The sequence below is a fragment of the Cyprinus carpio genome, chromosome B3, assembly GCF_018340385.1.
Source record: "Cyprinus carpio isolate SPL01 chromosome B3, ASM1834038v1, whole genome shotgun sequence".
NCBI classification, from domain to species: Eukaryota; Metazoa; Chordata; class Actinopteri; order Cypriniformes; family Cyprinidae; genus Cyprinus; species Cyprinus carpio.
Genome location: NC_056599.1, coordinates 21,174,493 through 21,198,688, shown reverse-complemented (window position 1 = coordinate 21,198,688; position 24,196 = coordinate 21,174,493). Strand labels below are relative to the sequence as shown.

Here is a 24,196-nt window from a genome sequence, read left to right as displayed (position 1 = left end):
TGTGATTAATTGCGATTAATCAAGTTGACAGCACTAATTTCAACTTGAAAAGTTTACACTGTTATGAATTTTTCATGCTTTACACTATAAAGTACATAGTATGGTCTGTGGTGTTTCTGATTACAACACTAATTAGTTCATCTGTGCATTTACTTCAGTGTCTGTGTAAATATTACCTTTATGTTGTAGATATAGTTTATTTTATCTCATATGAACACCATATATATTTTTAAAATGATGTGTATTTGTTTGTTTTTTTTGCATATTTATAGGGGTGGTTCCAAAAATGTATTTTTTTTGTCATCATTCACTCACCCTCATGTTGTTGTATGACATACTTTTTCCTCTGACAACACAAAAGATGATATTTCGAACTGTATGGACAAAACCACTGAGAGATTAAAAAATAGCTTTTGTGTGTGTGTGCTCCACAGAAAAAGAAAGCCATACAGGTCTGAATGGACATGAGTGTGAGTAAATGATAAGAGAATTAATCACAGATAATAGTTTTGATGTACTCTGCTTGACTGAAACCTTGCTAAAACCAAATTATATTGTTCTAAATGAGTCTACTCCACCAAGCTACTTTTATAAGCATGAGCTCCGTCAGTCTGGTCGTGGTGGCGGTGTTGCAACAATATATAGTGATATTCTCAATGTTACTCAGAAAACAGGATACAGGTATAACTCATTCAAAATACTTATGCTTAATGTTACACTTTCAGATATGCAAAAGAAATTTCTCCTATCTTTTGCTCTGGCTACTGTGTATAGACCACCAGGGCCATATACAGATTTCCTAAAAGAAATGCAGGTTTCTTCTCAAACCTATTGGTTAATGTTCATAAAGCGCTAATTGTCGGAGATTTTAACATTCACGTTGATAATACAAATGATGCATTAGGACTTGCATTTACTGACCTAAAAAACACTTTTGGAGTCAAGCAAAACATCACTGGGCCCACTCATTGTTTTAATCATACACTAGATTTAATTATATCGCATGGAATCGATCTTAATGATATAGATATCGTACCTCAAAGTGATAATGTTACCGACCATTTCCTTGTATTGTACATCCTGCGTATTACTGAAATAAACTATATGGCTCCACGTTATCGTCCGGGCAGAACTATTGTTCCAGCCACCAAAGACAGATTCACAAATAACCTGCCTGATTTATCTCAACTGCTCTCTGTACCCATAAATACACATGAACTAGATGAAATGACTAGCAACATGGGCACTATATTCTCTAATATATTAGAAGCTGTTGCCCCCATCAAATTGAAAAAGGTTAGAGAAAAACGTACTGTGCCATGGTACAACAGTAATACCCATGCTCTCAAGAAAGAAACTCGTAGTCTTGAGCGCAAATGGAGAAAAACTAACTTGGAAGTTTTGAGAATTGCATGGAAAAAACAGTATGTCCAGCTATAGACAGGCTCTAAAAACTGCCAGCACCGAGCATATCCACAAACTCAAAGAAAATAACTAGAACAATCCAAGGTTTTTATTTAGCACAGTGGCTAGATTAACAAATAAACACCCCATCTAAATATTCCCCTTTACAGTTTAACAGTAATGACTTTATGAATTTCTTCACTGACAAAATAGATAATATCAGAAATACAATAACAAATGTAGATTCTACAGTGTCTAATACTTCAGTTTTATCCATTGCACCCAAAGATAAACTGCAGTACTTTACAACAATAGGACAGGAAGAGCTAAATAAACTTATCACTGCATCTAAACCAACAACATGCCTGTTAGATCCTGTACTAAATTACTGAAAGAGTTGTTACCTGTAGCAGAAAAACCGCTTCTCAATATTATTAACTCGTCGTTATCTTTAGATCACTTCCCAAAACCTTTCAAGCTGGCAGTTATTAAGCCTCTTATTAAGAAACCACAACTAGATCCTAGTGAACTGGCAAATTACACAACCATTTCAAATCTTCTGTTTATGTCTAAAATTTTAGAAAAAGTTGTGTCTGCTCAATTGTGCTCCTTGCTGGCAAAAAAAAATAAAATTCTCTATGAAGAATTTTAGTCAGGTTTCAGGCCCCACCATAGCACAGAAATTGCACTTGTTAAAATGACAAATGACTTTCTTCTTGCGTCAGACCAAGACTGCATCTCATTGCTAGTTTTACTTGATCTTAGTGCTGCGTTCAACACTGCAGAACCTGATTTTACCAAGTGCGATATGTTCCTGGTACAACACTGTGATTAACCAATCAGATTTGAAGAACCAGATTTAGTTTTTGTGAAGTTTATGCTTACAATAGCCGCATTTCCACTGTAGGGCCAGTGCGAGCCAGGGCTTAAAACGGGCCAGGCGGGGCTAATAGCCTCGGGCCAGTAGCACTGAGGCCAGAATAGCGCAGGGTTTCCACAGTCGAGCCTGAAGCTCTGCTGCTCTTCACTAAAACCCGCCCTTTACACGCCTTTCAGGAACAACGTCACGCAACCCCATCATTTCACCAACAAAGAGAAGTTATCAGAAAACTAAGAAATAAATCACTGGAACTAGCGTGATCACAAAACGAACATGATAACAGCGGCCTTTTGTTTGCATGCTTTGTTAAATATTCAAATTCAAAAGCATCGATGTTTTACTATAGAATAAGTGATACATTGATCATAATGAATCAATTTATCAGGACTCAAAATTAATCACACAGAAATAAATTTATGAAAATAGCCTGCTTATTCAGTCGAGTCTGTTTCTGTTTATTTGTAGCCACAGTAGCCTATATACGTCACATTTAGACTGAATGATAATAATAATAATTTGATAATAATTGATAATAATTAAATGATAATAATGATAATAAATGATAATAAATGATAATAATTTTTATAAAAGCTCCCGAACAAAAATCATTATTATATTTTGATGACATGCTACGCGGAGCTAAACTCTCGAGACGAAACTTATGACAGATAAAATATGTTACTAAATAAATACACAATTGTGATAGAGAATAAGAAGCTGATGCCTGATTTCTCCAAGTGGTTGCATTTACCATGTTTATTGTTTAGTGTGCATAGTCTTTTACATCGCTTATAAATATTTCTGCCTTTTATGATGATTATAATCCACATCGGATCTCGTTGTTTCAAACACTCGCTGCTGACTGAAAGTGAGTTTTGAGTTCAGCTTATTTTTAAAAGTTTTTAATGTTGATGTTATAGCTGTTATTTTTTCTGAAATGATCCGCGGCTCTGACGCTCTCCACTCGCGAAGAAACTCCGCCTCTGTTCATAACCACTCCTCTAGCCCCAGCTGGCCCGCTTTGGCCCAAGGTTTTCATCGGGCCAAAAAACCCTGGCCGTTGGCCCCGAGGAAGCCCCGACGAGGCACGATCAAGCCCCGGAAGTGACAGTGGAAACGCGACTGGCCCTGGCACGAACTAGCACACTCGCTTTAAGCCTGACAGTGGAAACGCGGCTAATCAGTGTTTGGTGCTTGTACATCAGTGTTATTCATCTATCATTTTATCTGATTTTAGGGATTACTCATGGTTAAGGTTAGGTTTAGGGTGTAGGGATATGGTCAAGACCAAATTTTTGTATTAAAATGTTGTTCCAGGGTCAACAAATTATGTTGACCTAGGAACACATCTAACTCAGCAAAATAAGGATGTGGGTCCGACACTATAGATCATGACATACTCATAGATCGATTACAAAACTATACAGGTATCCAAGGGCAGGCTTTAAGATGGTTTAGATCCTACCTGTCCGATCGCTACCACTTTATTTTTTTAAATGGGGAGTCATCTCATCTATCACCGGTAAAGTATGGATTGCCCCAAGGATCTGTCCTAGGTCCTCTGCTATTTTCAATATACATGTTACCCCTTGGTAATATTATTAGAAAATACGGGATTAGTTTCCACTGTTATGCTGATGATACTCAACTATATATCTCAACAAGACCAGATGAAACTTCTAAATTATCTAAGGTAACAGAGTGTTAAAAATGTAAAAGATTGGATGACCAATAATTTTCTCCTATTAAATTCATATAAGACAGAGATATTACTTATTGGACCAAAAAACATTACACAGAATCTGTTGGATTACAATTTCCAATAAGACAGATGTACTGTTACTTCCTCTACAGTCAAAAATCTGGGTGTTATATTAGACGGCAACTTGTCTTTTGAAAATCATATTTCCCATGTTACAAAAACAGCATTCTTCCATCTTAGAAACATTGACAAGCTACAAAACATGTTACCTGTTTCTGACGCAGAAAAGCTAGTTCAAGCATTCATGACCTCTAGACTGGACTTTTGTAATGCACTTCTAGGTGGTTGTCCTGCATCCTTAATAAACAAACTACAGGTAGTCCAAAATGCAGCGGCTAGAGTCCTTACCAGGTCAAGAAAATATGATCATATTACCCCAATTTTACAGTCTCTGCACTGGCTACCTATTAAGTTCTGTGTCAGTTACAAAATATTGTTACTTACCTATAAGGCCCTTAATGGTTTAGCTCCTGTGTATCTAAGTAGTCTTCTACCACGCTACAATCCATCATGCTCCCTAAGGTCAAAAAATGCTGGACTTTTGATAGTACATAGGATAGCAAAGTCCACTAAAAGAGTTTGAGCTTTTTCGCATTTGGCTCCCAAACTCTGGAATAGCCTTCCTGATAATGTTCGGGGTTCAGACACACTTCCTCTGTTTAAATCTAGATTAAAAACACATCTCTTTAGCCAAGCATTCACATAATGCATCTCATAATCTTGTACTGCAGTTATATCTGATCAAATTCACATTATTATTCTTTAGCTTGGGTTGTACAAATAATTTTTGCTTGGTTGGAACAGCAGCTATGCTAATTATTTCTCAATTTGTTTCTCTGTTTCTGCCACGGGATTGAATCCAACCCTGAAACAACATACAGAACTACCAAATTTTTTTACAAGTTTGATTGCAACATATAATCTTTGCTGTGAAGAAAATTTAAGCTAAAATGTAAAAAAGGAAAAGTAGGAAGTGAGTCAAACAATAAATCTAAATTGATACAGTGAAACAGTAGCCTAAGGGTAAACCTTGAATTAATACCGCCTCACTTAATTGGTAATGATCATTCATTGTTTTCACGCATACAGAATACAACTGGGAATACAAACATGTTATTGAGGCTAAATAATTAAATTCAAATGCTAATCACTTAAATGTGATGATTCAAAATAGTTAACAATCCAGCAATGTTCATTAATAGTGTTCATCGTCTGTTTGATTACATCATTAACTGATTTTTACCATACATTTCTGCCATATGTGCATCAACTTGACATAGTCACCAATGATAAGCTACTACTAAATATATTGTAGAAACTTAATTTCCTGTAAAGCTGCTTTGCAACGATTTGTATCATGAAAAGCACTATACAAACAAACTTGGATTGAACTGAATAAGATAATTTTCATTTTTAGGTGAACTATCCCTTTAAGTCAGAAAAAGAGCAAATAAACAAAATCTACATTCACAGTCATGGTTCAGGATAGAACCTTATTTGCCATTTAGTTACTACAGACTCTCAAATTATAACTACAGACCCAAACTTATCGAATATGGTCTGTATGAACAAGTAACCCCCTTTCCTATTCTTGAGATAGCGATGAATAACATCTGTAACCACAGTGATAGTCACTAAAGTAAATATCAAATATGGCAACTTCTATAACACCACAAAATCTCATCACATTTCTGCATGCAGTGGTTTTTTATAAACAAGCCCAATCGAGTTGAGAGTTAATCTGTCAAATCTTAATTAACTGACAGTGGCTATGAATGTTCAGACATCAAATCTGGTGGGGACAGACAGAAACAGGATCTAAAACCTTCATACACACAGTTCATATCTCCCTCTCTAAATTCCCAGAACCCAGCATGAAAAATCACAATACGTATGAGGCATGAGAGTGGTGAAACAGACAGCTAGTTCTCCAATATGGTTCCAGTCAGAAAGCAGCAGTACACTACTACAGACTAAGGGTGTGTTCACAGGTTTGGTTTAATTAAAACGTAGTTAATTAAAGTCTTAAAAGTGTGAATGCTGATATCTGAACCTTGGAGCGCACCAAACAAGTGGACTGAGAACCCCTGAAAAAGTCGTTCTCGGTCAGATTCCAAATGGATTCTGGTGCTGTTTGACTGAAATATGAATGCATGAAATATGAAATATGTAAAACAAACCACCCGAAGGTTGACCTTCCAACATCAAAAAAAAAAAGATGTAATAAAGTCTGGAACCAGAACCCAATTAGGAGTGTAAACACACCCGAAGGTTGACCTTCCAACCAAAGATGTAATAGCCCATTCAAAAGTATAATTTTCTGTTACATAACTTAAATGCAAAACTTTATATATTGTATTCACTTAATAACAGCAATAACTGTATATATATTTATTCCCTAACAACTCATATACAACTGCTGCTACAATTTAGACTTTGCCTACTCATTGTCAATTCTGTTTTACTCTGTGTACATGGTTGTATTATTGTCTGTATTTATTGTACTGTTGTCTTTTTAGCCCTTGTGAGTCTCCTGTGTATCATTGTTGTTTTCCTGAAGAAACTGTGTTTCCATTTTTTATCCATGTGCTAAAAATGACAGTAGAGTTGACTTTGACTTCGAACTTGCTCTCAAAATTCAGCTCTGCACATTTGCGAGAGTAAATTAGCACTCCAAACAGGTCTGACACTAGAATTCTGCTTCTGTGTGAAAAAGAGCCAACTCTTTTAAGGCAGAAGAAGGAACTACACAAAAATAGAGACACTGATAAAGAGGTAGAAAAGATTGTACAGATACTAAACGAAAGATAATATGATTTTAGAGAGAAAAACACAGTTCCACAACACAAAAACAAGAAAGAGAAAACAGCTGGGGAAAAAAGGACCTCTGTTTGTGTTTTTGCCATCTGTTTAATTTTCTGCCTCAGAAATCTCGGGAAGCTCTCGCTACATTTCAAACCTTCCCAGCATCAGCCTCTCTGTGAACTGATGTTTTAGTATGCGGCTGGAGAAGCGGCCATCCTCTGCCCTTTAGAAGTGGAGCGTGTTGAGCACTCTTCTTTAAATAATGGTGCTAAGACCCTGCTGGGTTCTGCACCGCATGAGGCACAAGATCAGAGCAATGAGGAAGTCATATAAGATGTTTGCTGTGCTGTCTAAACCCCTATTCATACCTCTCCCCCAATATTTGTTTTCTTTGCTTCCTTCTTTTGACCTTTTTATTGCCGCATATCTCTCCCTCTCCCTCACTTTCGTCCCCTCATTCCTCGGCTCTTTGAAATGTTAATTCTGTCATCAGGTCTCTTGCCTAATTGGCTGCCTCCTTGTTTTAATTAGGTATGTATGACTTGACCTAGCAAGAAGTCCCTAGACTGCAGCGTGTTGTTTTCTTTGTGTGTGTGTGTGTGTGTTTGTGTGTGCACAAGCTCAAAGCTGGCTAGAGTGACATCAGAGTGAATTTCCTGTTTTCAGGTCTCTGTATTATGTGTCTGGCCCTTGTGTAAGGTCCATCTCTCGTGTTGTCGTAGTGACGGCACGAGTTCCCTGCGGCTGTGCTGTTGTTCCCAGAGAAGCTAATCTGACTGTATGGCTGAGCTGACGGTCATGAGGTCATGTTTGTCCTATTACGGCTGCATTTGCCCTCCACCTTTATAAGGAGGTGGACACAACAGGATCAGGATGATGCTGTTTCCCTGTTTTAGTAAAAAAGTGAGGACCAAGCAAACTTTTGACCTAACCTTGTGAAAATGAAATAAACTTCATTATACTTTCAAAAAGAGCACTTATTTTAAAATAGTACACTTTAAAACAGTATAAGTGGAAACTGAATATAATTTCCTGGACATTTAATTGCATTTTAACTGAAATTGAATGAAAATGCATTAGAGTTTGAATTTATATTAATGCAATCAGCTGAACTGAAGTGCTTTTTGACCAACTTACTGTAAATGGAGTCATCTTTATATGTATTCCATAACTACTTATATTGCCTTTGAAATATGGTTAAAGCACACTGCCTAATGTACTGAAAAGCATTTATGGTAAACTGAAGTAAACTTTAATGTAATTTCTATTGAAACTTGTCCTATATGTTGTGTATTTATATTTACAATTATTACAGATTTGTAATGAGGAAATTTAGTACATTTAGTACATCAATTATATTTAAATGTAATATTGAATTACACACAGGAAAGTTAAAAACATAACCACAGAAGAATTATAAGCACAATTTAATAAAAATGTTCTTTTTGAAGTACACTACAAGTGACCATTCAATACAATTAAGCACACTGCTTTTTTACAAGGTTATGGTGGATGCCTTTCCACAAAGTCCTTGAGGTGTAATTTAAGGCGTCAGTATTTAAGCCTAAAAAGTTTTTATTACCATACCAATCTACAACCACTATTCCAAGAGCTGTTTGCATTTAGTTTTATGTAAAAAAAAATTGATACAAATGACAATGTAATCGCTCCTGTGTGACATTTCATATTTTAATGATATTTACAAAAACTGCAAATGACTTTTGTTTAATGTCCCATTTGGACTGGATGTATAAATAAATTCGCCTTTAGGTCTTTCTCAGAGAAATGTTTTCTGCATGGTTTCCCCCAGAAATGTCAAAACTGGTGAATGCTCAGACAAATAAGATCAGGTGTCTCATTAAAAAGAGAGAGAAAGCTGCTTTGCGAGTCTGTTTTTCACCAAAAATATTGATTGCTTGAAAGCAGAATAATAGCCACTATTAATGAAAAGGCTAGTATATTGTTTGTTTATAGCAATATATTTCAAGATTGGAGTCCATAGACCTTACTAATGGCACTCCAGGAGTAAAGAAATTTAAAAAGGCTGGGAAATACTGCTTTAAATGACAAACACTTGAAAAGGATTGTAAGAAAAAGGAAAAGAGATAAAGACGGAAAGAATACACAACCAAAAGTGAGCCAATATCAGCCTTATTTCCATCACTAACATGACAGTATAGAGAAATTGAGTTATTTCTTCAAAAGCTATAAAGACAGAATATTCGCCTGCATCTGCCTGCAAGAACATGGCACAGATACTGTATGCCTATCACATGACAGAAAGAGAGAAAAAGACAGATCTGAGAGTGGAGGAGTGAGAGAACACAGAAAGAGAATCAGCTTTACGACTTCTAATGCATTAAGTGTTTCTGGAGTGACCATCTACATCTGGTTTTCAAAGATTATTCACAGCAAATGCTATACTTTCTATCTGTCACATCAGACTGGAAATTCTGTCTTTCTTATGGATGTGTATGATGTATTCTGTATGTTGAGTGTGTGATACGTGGAGGAGAGGTTCTTTTTTATCTAGCGAGCTGTGCCATTATGTAAGCTGACCTATCTTTGCTATAATCAGATCAGCGCGCACACATAATAATCTAGAAACAACTGAAAAACAATGCTGAATTCACTCAGTCAACTTACCAAACCCGCTCGTGGAAATGTGCTGAGGATGAGAGGGTACTGAAGTTCATGCCTTAGGATGTCTGCGTTCATCTGGGATGCATATTTCATGCTTTGTCAAGCTGTTTATGGATGCTTGTGGCTAACTCTTTCTTCCATCTCTGTCTTTTATCTCTTTCTCCCTGCTCTCTCTCAAGTCTCATGAAATCAGTCTTATTCTTCTTTAATGAGGGCATGGGGGAAAATGTATATTCAAATATCTAAGCATTCACAGTTCGCACAACATCACAAAACATCACAAAAATATTTAAGCAGCATTACAAAACTGTGATGTTCTGAGATGAGCAAACAGCATTTGTTGACTGTATAAAATTCTGCAGCATAAAGCATTGTAAATTAGCTGACAGCTGAGAGTATTTGTGGATACGCAGAAAGACAGAGGACGTGGAGGTGTACCATGACCTGGAAAGCCTGTGTGTGTGCAATGTGTGTCTATGTGCTGCATGAATCAGACGATGCACAGAGTAATGAGATCCCTTTTTAAATCTTCTTAGTTGGAAATGTATGACTTGGCAGCAAACCTGTTCAGATTTTATAGCATTCAGCAGAGTTCTTTTAGGTTATCTTTCTCTTACTCATAGTCAGCTAGTGGGGCCCTTGGTAAGATTAGGAAAATCAGTGTAAAAAAAAAAAAAATCACTATAATCATAATAATAATGATTAAAAAAAAATTCAAATCATAGAAAAAAAAAAAAAAAAAAAAAAAAAAAAATTCATAGGTGTGTGTATTAAAAAATTCCACTTACTGCAGTAAAATAATTGTCTTTAAATCTCAGTTCATTTGAATTCTACTTAATTGCAATTGTGCATCCTGTTTGTTGCCTCAACCTCAATTAAAATTTTGGAATTCGATTGATTCAATTCTGAATGCAGCACACCCCTGGTGTTCAGATCAATGTTTATAAATTATTTACTGCAACAGACTTTGCAAAAAGGGCAAATTAATTTCTTGTGTTTTCACTCTGCAAGTCGGTGTCGATTTAATTCTGTGGCGTTCATCATTCATTATAGTGGGACAGATACAGTCACGACACACCACATGCTTCTAGTGTTCATTAGGTGATGAGTGTCTTTGCACTGAAAATTATCATCTACTTAATTTTTATAGAGCATTTCACTGTGCTCTTTATATCTTTCTGTGTGTCTCATGCCTTTCATTAAACAAAAATCACTGTGCATAATGATTATACTGTCCAAATAATAACACATACAGTATATCTACATTCAGTACTTCCAATACAAATATGCTTTGAATCACAGTAGGTGTGAGGTCATGTTACAGCAGAGTTTCATACTGCATGACTCATGCTGTTTGATGTCATACATCATTGTAAAAGGGAGTGTGAAAAGGGCAGAGGTCACTTTATGATTCATAGCCACAAATCTTTTAAATTATCCCCACTGGTGCACATTATGATGAACAAAAAAATATTTCATTGACATCATGTGAATTAGAGTGATTGAATGACATGTGAATTAATCAGAATGAATATCTTTACTATCCTAAATACATACTATCTCAGTGAAGTGTGTCATGTACCAATTCTCTTATCCACAGCTCGCGTTATAAAGTCAGTTCTACATTTACTGACTCATCAGCCCACTTGTGTTTTGACTCAGGGGTCCACAGGTTCACTGAAACCATTAGTCAGCCCAGGTTTGCTTAATAAAGTAGTTTGTCGAGCGGTGAGGTCATGCAAAAGAGGCTGTTTTATGAGAGCTATAGGGACTACACAAATGCTCCCCTGTGCAGGGCTCTCAGAAACAGCAGCTCAATACAGCCACCAACCTCCTTCAGGCCTCAGATGCTCTTCATTAATAAGCAGAAAAGCTCTCTGGTCCTTTACTTCATAAAGGGACCTTCATTCAGAGAGGGCAGCGAGTAATCACGACAGAGTTTGGAGCTCTTAATGAAACACCAGAACACACTCCCCAGACCCTGATATTAATTACCACCTCAGCTATGGAAAGACAGTCTGTGTCTCCACATCTCACAAGTGCTCTCACCTCAAGATCAGTCTCAGCATGCGGCTACAACTTTGTCATTTCTGAGTGCTCAGTAAGAGCTCAACTCACCTGACTCTCTCTGGCTCCAACATCAGAGATCATCTCATATCGAGATTCTGTCACTTTTAAAGTAGTTTCTTTCGACATGTACTGCAAGAAGTATGGTGTAGATTCTACTGTAATGTTTGACATATAAGAACATAAAATCAAAGATCAAGCTTGAAAGAAAATTGCACTTTTACACAAAAATATTAAGCAACTGTTTTCGACACTGATAATGATAATAAATGTTTCTTGAGCAGCAAATCAGCAAATTATAATGATTTCTGGAGGATCATGTGACACTGAAGACTAAATATTGATGCTGAAAATTCAGCTTTGACATTACACTAATAAAATGCATTTTAAAATATATTACATTCATTGCTCTGGTGATCATAAGAAAATGATTACTACTTTTTAACGGTAGTTTATGTTTTTAGCAGATATGTGCAATAAATGCTCACTGAAGTGAGAATGTTTCCATAAATTATATATACTGTATATTATATTGCTTTATAGTCTCTAACCAGCAACAGCACTTGGCGTAAATTATAAGCTATTGGTCACCCGATTAAAGGTTCATTTAATCATTTTTGTAAATGTTGTGCTGATTTGGCAGACAAACTGGAATGACCCCTAGTTATGTGGATGAAACATCACACATAGTCATGAATGAATTTATTCAGCAAGAAAAAGGGTCTGGTGAGAAGAGGGTTACAGAGAGTACTAAGTAGATCTGGCTTATGCAATCTTAAAGATTTTTTCAAAAGTACTACTATGATAAAATAAATAAATAAATAAATACAAATTCTGAATGGACCTTTAAAACAAATGTACTGTCCCAACTTTCTATGGATGTATCTGTAAAGTTTCAGCTCAAAATACCCCACAGATAATTTATTATATCATTTTGAAAATGCCTATTTTGAGTGGAAGCAGTACCTGTCTCTTTAAATGCAATTGAGTTGCTGCTCCCAGCCCCCTTTTCCAGAATAGAGCTGCTTCATTACAGCTCAGACCTACTAAAAACATCTCTTTTGGTTCTGATTATAATGTTTATCGCGCTGAAATAATGCATTTTAAACCATATAAGTTTAAGCTTTTGATATATGGGGTTTTCTGAGAGCACACATCTGAAGCACACGGACAGAAAGCGGCTGTCGCAGCATGTGAGTACTAAACTAAGTTCTCTTTCACATATAAGTTTATGTTAAAAACACGAGTTACAAAAACAGTCGGTTATGTCTGTGAAGGTTTTAGATCTGTGTGGCAGCAGCAATATACAGTAAATAAATCAATAAATCCACTGCTCTGTTGTCTCCTCTGAGGCTGGGACTCAAAACTGTGCAGCCAAAGATGGAAAAGTTAACATGTATTGCTCAAACTTTCGCCATGGCATTAGAACTGGTACACCTTTGTCGCTTGCAAAATAAAAATGATGGCACTGTGGGTGGTGCTTACAGATGAAGGGGCAGTCATTTTATAATGAAATCCCTTTGCCACGTCACCAAGGGAGCGGAATCAAATGCGCTCATTTTCTCACACGCTTGCAGTAAAAGGCTTACCAAAACAAAGTTACTGGGTTAATCTATTTCATGTCTCCTTGGTTGGTAGATGCACCGGGGACCTGATTTTAGTACTTTTCATGATATGATATGCAGATTTTATGATATGTCAACTTTAAATGTTATTGCTATGCATCAAGCGGTTAAAATGGCTGGCTCCCATTCTGACAATCTGGCAAGCGATGCTGTACTCATTAAATATATGTTTGTAGAGAATAAGCAGTTCTCGTGTGTAAATCAGCCGCTGTAGAATGAGCTGTATAGTGCTAATGGAGAATGTTGGCCTGTGGGGCTGAGTAAACATGGCTATTTTTAAAACACAGGCTCTGGATCAGCAACAATGGCAGACAGCTTCTCATAACACTGCATGCATAAAGTACAAATTGTTCATTATGTACTCCATTGCAAGAAAGTGCAGTTACTGTTTTAGGCTATGTCCATATAGCAGTGCAATATGGTTGTCAGTCCTGCTTGTAGTTAACATTCATACACAGTTCAGTTATGTAAAAGTGACAAATGCATTCTACTGTATATTCAAAGTTACTACCTCATGAACAATTTTCAACAGTCAAAACTGCATTTAAAGAGTGAATTTGGTTAAATGTAAGCTGTATGAACATCTATAAATGACAAAAAGGCTCATGTCAGTGTTCACACATTCATACTTTCATTACATCATTTACAATAAGAGTTTTTGACCACACACTGCTTCTTAAAGAGGATCAAATGCTAGATAGCTTAGAAAAAAAAAATCACAAGATGCAATTTAAAGTCTTGATATTTACTATCATTATCTGTCACTATGGTTACAGCTATTACTCGAGGCTGTCAAGAGAAGAGGACAGACTTTGGTTACTCATTCATATGACAGCATTCGATCTGCTCCTGTCTGTTATTGTATGTACAGGGCAATTTCACAGACACACCTGTTAGTAAATACGGCTGTCAATCCCAAACACTGACACAGCCTTTCAAAGCTCTTCTCTCACATTCATTTACTCCAGAACCTTACACAGGCTTTTGGGTGCTTTCGACCTTCGCTTCTCCAGCGATCTGTCATTTCGATTCAATTACAAAACCCTCCCTCCTTGCAAGCCTGTCACTTTCCATGTGGAACGGCTGAGAGTGTGAAAAGCACAGTTTAGACGCGCCTCAGAAGATGTGTGCGTGTTTGTGCACTTTACTTGCCATCGAGTCTCTAAGGACTTGTTGATTTTACAAAATAAGTGTCTATAAGCGCCTGTTCAGTCACTTTTGGCCCTGCAATCTACAACATGTGTATCAGTGTGTCTAACATCTTTCACAACAGCATCAATCACAGGAGAAACTGCTGTTTACTCTGTCTGTCACACTGATATGTGATCCGTACAAACTCTCTGGAGAGATTTCCACTAGTCGTTTCATCACTGAGCCTTGTGCTCTGTGTAATATCGTCCTCCCCCACCAAAAAACCCTTTCTTAGATGCAAGACCATCTGCTTGTGGATTCCAGTATAACACAAAACCAAAGGTACACATGTGAGGATAAAGAATTACTGTAATTCTTCTGACAGTTCTTTGTAGCTCAAACCAAAGCCTCGGATTAATCTTACGCGTCGACACAGAAAGAGACAGCTTGTTGCAACACTTCTCATCAGTGGATGGAGATGCACATGCATCAAAGTACAGATCTGAGAGGGTTTATCTGAGAGGGAATATGACAAGAGATGATTTTTTTTTTTTTTGTACTTTTAATTAATATATACACCACGATTCCAAGGTTTGGGGGCTGTAAAAGGTTTGAATGTTTTTGAACAAAGTCTCTTATGTTCACTACGGCTGTATTTATTTATTAAATACAGTAAAACCATAATATTGTGGAATTTTATTTCATTTAAAAATAACTGTTTTCACATATTTTCAAATGTAATCTACACTTTTGTTCCACAAGGTGTTTTTTGCAATGATGCCATTTTGGGTTCCCCATAGAACCTTTCAGTGAACAGTTTTTAAAGGAACAATGTTTTTCTTAGTGTGAAGATTTTAATATCTAAAGAACTTTTTTTTACAACTGTAAAGAACCTTTTGTGGAATGAAAAGGTTCCATGGATGTCGAAGATTCTTCAACCATTATGCCGATGAAGAAGTTTTATTTCTATATCCGTGTGATGGCAAAGTGGAGACATTTCCTGTATTGAATTTTCAGCCATTACGTCTTCAGTTCCACATGATCCATTATAAATCATTCTAATATGCTGATTTCAGTTGGGCTGCATAATATTTTTGTGAAAACCTGAAAATGTGAAATTTACAAGCACTCCCTGGAGCCTTTCACATAAAATGAATGTTTATTCTGTACTGTCATGCAAAAAAAGGGGAGTAATTCAAACTATAGTGTAACATAGCCATATTTCCATATGCATATATTCTAAAATATGTTTTAAAATCAAACTATCATAGCAGTGCAATTTGAATTACCTCATCTGTCGATACAATGCTGGTGAATTGCAGAGTTCATTATTATTTTTAATTATTAGTTTATAATCTAGCTCTGCTGTCTTGTTGTATACTTTTACTATGTAAAGCACTTTGGTCAAGAAATATATCCACATCGCTTTTATCAGATTTTGTCTTAACTGCTCTTTTTTCACTGCTGTCATTTTTGTTGTGTGTTTATTTTATTACTGAAAGGAAAGCGCAGCATCAGGATGTTCATTAAGAGTATATCGCTGTAAAGGTATTTGCAACTTCTGTTTACTTCTAAGCGAAGAGCGAAAAAATAACTTCGCAATGAGTAGCCTATATCGGGGCTTTCAATCGTGTTCACTATTTTGTACATTACATAAATTGCTGACTGCAGATAGTTGTGTTCAGTCCTGTGTTCCCTGGTCCAGTCTACTTTGTCCCTATATGTCTCCTGCTTTTTCTGTCCTGGATTTACCCTTGTGTGGATTTATTAAAGACTATTTGCATTCATCTTCATCTTCTTTGCCCTGGTCCAGTCTACTTTGTCCCTATATGTCTCCTGCTTTAGGTCTGCTTTACTGACATCACACCTTCTTTGCGCACTTATCAACCACCCCTCACTCACACTTACAGTATGAATGGCAGTCACACAAGACTATTACAGGACTACACAGCTACAAAAAGTAGCTATGACAAATTCAGCTCCATCAACACCCTTTAAAACACTGGTTTTTGATGAATGTTTCTGATAAGTTGTAAATTTTGCAAGGTACCCTAATGCACAACGTGTATCTTTAACCACACATTGTCATATTAACTGCCAGATAGTAACTAGTAATTAATGCAAGAATCTCTGCAAAGTACTGTATGAAAGTCTGTGATCTAATGCATGTGTGAGAACTGTTAACGGAAGAATGGTTTCACACTTCCCAACCCTAAATCTGACTTGTTCAAAACTTATATGTCTGCTATGAGAGAACAGACTCGAGAGTCTCGCCTTCAGTATTCACAGCTCATTTCTGAGTGACCGGTTAGCCATTATGAATAAAATTCTCTGGGTACAATCTATCTCAGACACACATGTCAAATAGCCACAGACTGCCACACATTGACAGTCTGACTGTGACTGCTTCTGTGTGAGTGAAGTGAAAGCACTTCTCATTCTGTAAGAAAGTTTTATTCTCTCACGTTCAAATGGCTCTAGCTAGCAAACTGGTCTCTATCTTCTCTACTACTAGGTCAGATTCTGTCTAGTGGTGGCCTAAATCCATTATTTTGTTTGCATGTGACATAGATTATAGATTAGATTTGAGCAGTGTGAACATAAAAATCCAATCTTTTAAAATCCAGTTTGGGCCACTTTCATATGTAGCCCTACAACTAATAAATAACCAATCCATGGCCATGTGACCCTAAAAGTGATCACATTTGATCCAGTATATGAAGCTTTTTAGTTAAGAAAATTAGTTACTTTAAATCTTTAAAATTAAAATACCATTTTAATGTTTTGCCTTGATTTTTTGTTCTCACCAATTAATTTTTTACAATGCACAGAACATTTACTAATGTATATGATAGTTTCAACTCACCACTTATTAACAGCTAGCAAGGAAAATGGACAATAGACATAAAGAAAACAGAATAATATGAATCAGCCTGAAGTTAACTGACAGCAGACAGATACATATACTGATGTCACCTGAACATAGCCAGATATAGACTCAGTATTGATATCAGCAGAGAACTATGGGCCTGTTTTCAACATGACTACACAATATAGAGCAATTAAGATACTCTGAAACAAAAAACCAAGAGCTGCAACTATGTACCAAACAAACTCCATCTACCTCAATAGCTTGAGACGGGCCTCTGATCAATACTTTCATTAGAACTCTCAATTGCTGTCTTTTGTCTCTTAAGAGAGAGCACAGAATGACTCAAATTGGTTCATCCTTCCTCTAGAAATCTTTAAGTAAATCTTATAAAAAAGAAAGTGATTTGACTAAAAACCAACACAATGTAAGTTGCACAGCATTTTCAATTTAATTTCTTGTCAGGCCCCATCCAACCATAGCAACTTACCAGAATGATGTTGAATGTTGCTTTAAAGCATTGTGTAATTAAAGAATTAAATGTCAGTCATGAACGAGACAGATTCATTTAAAATGTGTCTCTGATGGTGCAATACAATAGATTGTTCTGTTGCCAGAGCTGACTGAGTTCTCAATTATTTTAGAGAAGGTTGGACTGAGTATTTTCTGTAAAATAAGACCTTTCAGAAAAACACACAAGCTTTAACGAGAGCAGAAGGATCAAACCTATTAAAATATAAGAGATGGTCAAAGTGCAATATAATATTGCTATAATAAAGTCACCGTTAGAGACACGATAGGATTTGGACACATTTACACATTTCCATTAACCGCCAATTAGAGACAATATCACAAATGATGCCCATGTCTATGGTCTATATCTATGCTCAAGCATATAGCCTCTTGGATAAATAAAATGTAAGTCCTGTTGTCCAACATCAAAATTCTCTTAGAAATTTGAACAGTCCATAGATAGATTTACAAAGAGAAACACAGAGGGTCAGATTCACTACATTCAACAGCTGCCTCACTTAGTTCAGTGCAAAATAGCCAGTTTTATTCACAAACCAACCATTAAAGGGGTCATATGATTTTTTTTTATTTTTCTCACTTAGTTCAGTGCAAAATAGCCAGTTTTATTCACGTGCATAAAGAAGATCTGTAAAGTTGCAAAGACTAAAGTCTCAAATCCAAAGAGATATTCTTTATGAAAGTTAAGAGTCAACCACTCCCTCCTAAAATGCCTCATTTAAACATGCCCCCACATGTCTACGTCATGATGTGGGAAGATTTGCATAACACTGCCCAAATGTTCATGCAAAGAAAGAAATCGTAACTTTTATTCTCTCTGTTGCCGCCGGCACCATGTCATATAAACGCTGTGTGTTTTGTTGTGAAAGCGAAACTACTTTGTTTGGTCTTCCAAAAGAAGACACAACTAGAAATCAGTGGTTAAGTTGTATTTATAACACTGTTTCAGAACATTTCAACCTAAATATTCAGATGTGTGCAGTACATTTTATGGAGGACTGTTTCCTGATCCTGGGAGAGTACACTACAATGCCAGCTGTTCTGACTCACAGTCTGTAAGTATGTTTACATATTTAAAGGATTCGCCACTGACGATTCAAACACAAGTTTTGAGCAGTGTAGATTAGCGCTTGTTGTTTGTTGTTTCTCCAATCACAAAGGCAGACATGGTTTCATGTTTACGCTGCTGATTTAGTAATTTTATATTTTTGTTTTATGCTTCAGACGTTTGTTCTATTCGACCGTAAGTGCCCTGCGAAGTGGACATCACAGGATATTCCGCCATGATTCCAGTTCGAAGCAAACGTATATGTTCCATTCAAAGTGCATTGAAGTGTGTGAGACGTGAATTTAAATTGTATTTATTTACAGAGGTATATGATGTCACAGTTGTCTGTGTGTGAAGACATTTGTTACGTCCCAGGTTATAATTGTGTTTTGGGTACGATGTTGTTTCTCCCTCCCCTTCTTTCTCTCTCCATCTTTACTTTCTATTTCAGCAGGGTGACGCGGGAACGGGAGTTGTCGAATTGTCAATCAAGGAAAATGTTAAGTGACGACAACGCGCGGCTTCACTAATGAGGACGCGCCATATGATTAAAGGCTGCACCTGTGCGGGAAGCGGGAGTTCTCTCGCATGCTAGAGCACTCATTCGGTCGTGACAGCACTTGCGGGCTTGGTTATGTTTGTCCTGTACTATCTTGTTCGGATATTACTTGTGGTAAAGTGTGTTCTTTGATAACTCAGTGATTAAATGGCCCATTCGATCGTTCTTCTCTCTAAGGTGTTCACCATTTCTGTTATCTGGTTGTCAAACCAATGTTAGTAAACGGGGAAAGGGAAAAGAACAGGTAAGATATCACGTGATATACATGTGCCACACTGAGGTTGTCAATTGTGTATAGAACACTAGTTTAGTGACTCGTGCCACTTGATTGTATGTTTTCTTTGGCTGGTAGCTAGCGTAGTTTATTTAGGGCGTCTTTGACGCTGAAGATTTTTCTTTTCTTTTATATAGGGGTTTGTTTGTGAATATTGATGGTTGAGTTAGATTAGGAGTTTTTTGTTTATAGTAAGATTGGTTATGTTTTGTTTCTTTCTTTGTTTTGGCACGGTCTTGTTCTTCTCCCTTTTCCCCGTTCTTTTGTAAACCTCTATTTTTGTTTGATTATAAAGTGTATATAATTTTGTAAAGTTATGTAAATAATATTCTGGGTTAATGTTTAGCTTGATCACTGTAATAAATGGACACTTTGCCGAATTGAGGACCGGTTGTGTGTTGTTGGTTTTTTTCCAGTACACGTTCAGTGTTTTAATGTTGCACCCCTTTATTTTCCCCCTAGACTTTAAAAAGGGTTTGTAACAGCTCTTTGTTTTTTTAATGCGCTCTTTAATTTTCCTAATTGAGTTTAAATTGAATTTTTTTCCCCTGCTCAGGCAGTAGGGAGCAATGAACATTGTGTAGGGACCATGCCAATGGGAACACAGTTCATGCACGGAGCTCACTTCTAACTAGCTGATTATCTGAATCAGGTGTGTTAACAGAGAAATACAAAATATGCAGAGCTGGGGGGCACGAGGACTGGAATTGAGAACCGCTGGTATTGTCATTATAATGCATAACTATGTCCCCACTGGATGGAACAAATGTCTTGTTTATAATGGGTTTTAATGTTTTTGTCTCGGCGCTCCAGGACACACGGCATCACAGTATGTTAAGAGGCGTAACATTTTCGTCACACCCTTGAGGTATTCGGCCAATCACAACGCGCTGGATAGCTGGCCAATCAGAGCATACCTTGCTTTTCAGACCGATGAGTATTTATATTATATCATTATTCTTTTCAACCCAAACAGGCCTCTTTTCCATAGATCAAAACGCTTTGACTTTTCTGTAGGTTCATTATAGGTGACGACAAGTGATGACAATTGAGTCAGTGAATCATTCGTTCAACCAATTTGTTAAAAAAACTGATTCCTTCAGGTATGAAACACCACTTTTGTGCATTTATTGTACTTGTATGGTACTTTCTGCTTTGTGAAAAAACAGACTGGAAAATAAAAACTTTTATTCAGCGGTAAAGACAATTACTATGTTACAAAAGATTTCAATTTCAAATAAGGTCCTTTTTTTTTTTTTTTTTATATTCATTAAAGAATATTGGAGTAATGGCTGCTGAAAATTTGGCTTTGCCAACACAGGAATAAATTACCTTTTTTTTAAATTAGCATAGAAAACAGTTTAAATTATAATAATATTTGACAATAGTTTTTACTACATTTTTGATCAGCCTTATTCATAGCTTTCAGTCACGTGACCGGCTCAAAGACCTGGAGGGCAAAACATCCATAGAACTGCAGGACAAGCCTGTCAGTTTTCCATGTGTTTCACAGCCGAAAATATTTAGATCACCTCTCAAAAGGATAAAACAAAGGTATGTGAACAAAATGGCCATTTGCAATCCATATTAAGCAACCGCGGCAATATTTCAATCATTAAACAGTGCGACAAAACGTTGTAAAAACACTTAAAGTGCCTTAATATATTTAAAACAGTAATATTAAAAGATCAAATTTAGTAATCTCTATATTAATGATGCATAGTTAATGTAGTTAAGTAGATGAGGCCAGAACATGAACACAAATGGTTCAGTTTTAATGTTCCAGTGTTTTCTTTCTAATGGTTTTCTATGGGAAACCATTTAACGTGAAACTTTGCACATTGGCTTCATCTGTTTGCCTGTGCAAAATATACACCATCAGTAAGGTGTTTACTGAATTTCGCCTTTTAATATATGCATTTTACTACATTACTACTTAATGCAACCTGCGTAAAAAAATAACTGGCGGTCAGTTGAGCAAAGCTTTGTTTTGCCCTCCGGGTGGGCATTCTAATAAGGTTGTGACATCATGTGAAAACTATCAATTGAACTTTTTTCAAAAACATTTTACTAACCCCCAAAAATAATGCATATATGTGTAAAGAAAGTGCACTAATCATTCTTAGTGGATTCCCCCTGATGGGAACCCATCTCCAGCTGTGTTCCAGGAGGGAGGGAGGGAAGGATAGGGGGATGTAACGGCAGAACTGCAGCTCTTGTCGATGTGAGTAGAGCCGGGCAGGTCAGGGCAGGGGTGGAAACAGCACACTTAAGCACTGTTGTCAGGCAGTAATAATAGAGTTCCTGTGTTAATCGCTGTGGGTGGAGAGGCAGCCATTATGTTCTTCTCAATAGTACAGTCGCTACTCACATGACACACAGAACCACACATACACACTCATTCTCACTCATTGTGTTTGTGTGCCTTCCCTAAAGGTCCTGGCTTAATGTGCTCCCCATGACCGACCTTTACTGTCAACAGAGTGCCACAGCAGTCATTACAGAATAGACATTTCACACATACATACACACATTCAACTCTTACGGGCCAGGCAAGGAGAGACACCTCACGCAATATGAGTTTTCCTCCTGCGGTGATGAAGCCAGAGGGAAGATCAGCAGATGAGCACTCGCGGCCTCTTACTAAACATGGAAGGTCACCTGTGCCTCTAAACACACACCATCTACACACAAATCACACAACCTTCTCTCTCTGTCTCTGTTTCAATTGCTTTGCGCTTTCACCAAACTTTTTCTCAATTTATTATTAAATAAAACATTAATAATGGAAAATAGTAATAATATACAGACTTATTCAAAAGGAAGGAAAATGCATAACATCAATGAATAAAGTTGTTTATATATATATATATATATATATGTATATATATATATATATATATATATATATATTTATGTGTGTGTTTTTTTTTTTTATTTAAGAGTTAAGTATGAAACATAATATAAATTATTGTGTTTATTTTTACACTTTTAACCTTAATTTAACCTAGACAAACTTAACAAATTATGCATAAAAATAAAGTAAAAAATAAATTAAAACATTTTAAATAAATTTTAGAGTTGTGAACCAAAGCTAAAGTTTTAATGCCACATAAAAACTTTTTAGCAAATTTTACACATTTTAACCTTCATTTCTAATTTTATTTTAACTTAACATAACATAACATAACATAACATAACATAACATAACATAACATAACATAGTGTGTGTTTGTGTGTTTTATAATGTATTATTTATAATTTGTAGTTTATTATTTGTAGATTTTTATCTTTCCTTTTTAATAAATCTCTAATATCTTTGCATAATGTTCATTGCATGAAGGTAAGTTGAAAATTCTGCATCAATACACAAAATACAAAATATTTGTCATGCCAATGAAGCATTTTAAAAAACACCTTTCTTCTAACCCTTCCCCACAACAACAACAAAAATTGTCTCAAGATCATGTTGATGGTTTTATTGTTCATAACTATTGTTCATAACTTACAATTTCTTATTTATTTCATTTGTCAACAAAATTTATTTAAAAAAAAAAAAACTTAGGAAACATGAAAACATGCCAGAAATGAAACTGCTTTTGTAGTAGACTTTAGTCCTATAACAGGCTCTATTTACACATACTATATTATTTCTGCAAGTATTTGTTATGAAGGAAACGAGAAAGCACAGTGTGTGATTTGTGGACTTGCGCTATAATGATGGTCTTCATTATAGGACCGAGGGGGTAAAGAGGGTCACAGCTGAGCTCCAGTGGTCCAGACTCATTAAAGCGTCTCACTGCCATTGAGCTGACTGCGGTAAGCATGAGTGAGCAGGACCTTTTTCAAGGGAGCAAAGCAAGGACATTTAACCATTTCATTTTAGTGTTAAAGAGAGCGGAAATCATCCGTGGGACCCCTTAAAAACCACTGCACACTTCCTATACCGAGCTAAATGAAAATACATAGTCTTGTGTGACTGTATTTGAAAACAAGAGAGAGCAGGTTTCTCTCTTCATGCTGAGTGTGTGTGTCAATGTGTGTGAATAAGAGAGAGGAAAAGACATGACAGGTCCATCATCATTTACAAAAACACAAACCACAATGCCTGTCAGCTTGGGGCAGGTCTGATGCTTGTTGAAAACTGCAAACGGATGGAACAAATGCTTTTGCAGGGAATTTGCACACAGACAGTTTTTTATATGCACTGTTTAACAAGGTTGACAATCAATACACAAGGAAGGGCCAAAAACTGCATCACGTCTACATGTATAGTGTGACTATTCCAATTCTCACCTGCTTTCCCTCCTCTGACGCTATGCAGTTTATGGTTGTTGTGGTTAGGATGTGGCTGTGTTGTTGTTTTGTTCTTGTGATGAGGTTTGGTCGCTGTACCAGGTCTGCAGACGTCAAGTGTAAGCGGTCCTGATGCTTAAGCCTTGGTTGAAATCCACTTGTCGCAGGGAACACGGGCTGGGAACCGATGAGCTCTGAGCTGAAGATAAGAGATGATGGGAGAGGAAGAGACAGTTAAAGAGCTGGCGCAACGTCTGAATAATGTTGTTTGTGGTGCTGCAAACCCACTTGGCTTTCTTAAT

At 36.5% G+C, this 24,196-nt stretch overlaps 1 protein-coding gene across 1 annotated transcript in view; it reads right to left on the bottom strand.

The window, feature by feature from the left end:
- The window catches only part of LOC109060324 (protein phosphatase 1 regulatory subunit 29-like), a 73,129-nt gene extending 49,187 nt beyond the window's left edge, over positions 1–23,942 (bottom strand). Inside the window, exon 1 of the mRNA XM_019077485.2 lies at positions 23,895–23,942. The gene's annotated coding sequence lies outside the window, so the exon portion shown is untranslated. The remainder of the gene's footprint in view (positions 1–23,894) is intronic.
- Between the last annotated feature and the right edge of the window lie 254 nt (positions 23,943–24,196).